Source organism: Physeter macrocephalus, chromosome 16, assembly GCF_002837175.3.
Source record: "Physeter macrocephalus isolate SW-GA chromosome 16, ASM283717v5, whole genome shotgun sequence".
NCBI classification, from domain to species: Eukaryota; Metazoa; Chordata; class Mammalia; order Artiodactyla; family Physeteridae; genus Physeter; species Physeter macrocephalus.
Genome location: NC_041229.1, coordinates 3,306,264 through 3,307,780, shown reverse-complemented (window position 1 = coordinate 3,307,780; position 1,517 = coordinate 3,306,264).

Below are 1,517 nucleotides of genomic sequence, written 5' to 3'. Positions count from 1 at the left end.
CAACGAAGAGTAGCCCCCGCTCGCTGCAACTAGAGAAAGCCCGCACGCAGCAATGAAGACCCAACGCAGCCAAAAATAAATAGATAAATAAATTTATTTTTTTAAAGAAAGAAATGACAGTGGACATGGAGCTAAAAGACCTCACTCTGCTCCCGGTTCAGCTTCAACTCGTATGAACCTGAGGATGTTACTGCCCTTCTCCAGACACCACTTCTCCGTGTGAAGTGACATTCGGGGACACCCATGGAAACGTTCCCGGACGCCGTGTATTTCACAGTCTTCCCAAAATCTGGCTGGTAGAATTCAGCAGGCTTCTAGGAGATCCTGAAGCCAAACGATTCAGAAATATATAAACCTTTCCTTAGACCAGACTCCTCCTCCCCATAAAGTCTTCCAGTTAGATATTTACATAGAGGGAAGTGGCCAAAAGCAGTAGAGTGACAATTTATTGTCAAATAGGCAGAGTCATCAACCCCCATGTAGGGAAGTGGGCTGTTCCAGGTACCCCAGGGACCCTTCTACCTCTAGGGTCAAGCCTGGCGCCCACCCTCGTACCACGATCTGTGCAGCCTCCTGGGGTACAGGCTGCCGGGACCCACGTGAGTGCCGGAGTCTAGCGCACGTGTGACCTGTAGGAGCAGGCAGCCACTGCCCCACGGTCCGCGCGGTTAGACAAGGAGAAGCACTGGGTGGGCAGCTGTCCAAGCCCCGAAGGCCAGGGAGGGAGGGGTCTCCTCTGAGGGAGGGCCTCGATTCACTGTACGTTCCACCAGAGTAACCTCCAGAAATACCAGTTCCCATTGCTTTCACCGTCTCAGAATCCCCGGCAACTCTGCTTCTCAAATTCAGTTCACACCTCTCAGACATCAAGACCTCCCAGGTAAGGCCCAGATGACAAGCCTTCTCAGTGCTCTTGGACACACAGCCTCAAACCCACCAGGTTGGCTCACCGTGATTTTCCCGGAGCCCCACGTTCACCTCCAACCCTTGGCCCAGTGGTCCCCCTCGGCATGGATGAACTGCCCCATCTCGTATTCAGAGTGGACCGGGGCTGATGCCTTTCTCATGCCTCTCACTGACCACCCTGATTGTTTCACTTTAGGTATCAGTTTCACTTGCAGTGTAGACCAACGTGAGGCGAAGAGCAGGGTTTGGGTGTTGACAAGGCCTGGCCAGTGGCTCCCTGTGTGACCGTGGACACGGTACTCAGTCTCTGTACTTGCTGATGAAGGGTAAGAGCCGTCAGCCTCCAGGGCCGCTGTTAGGGTTAAGTGAGAAGACACATGAAAATGCCAGCACGGCATCTGGCATACAGAGATGCTCACTAAACCGGGGTTTGCTCCCCCCACCCCAGCGCTTAGGAAGATGGATTTGGTCTATCTTGACTCCGTCTGTGACCTTATTTTAATTCCAATTTGATAATAACACTAATCTTGTAAGTAAGGGGCCATAGACACCTCCATCTCTTCCTAGGGCTTCAGGCAGTATCTAGGTATTTGCCAGCTCTCAGGGGAAGT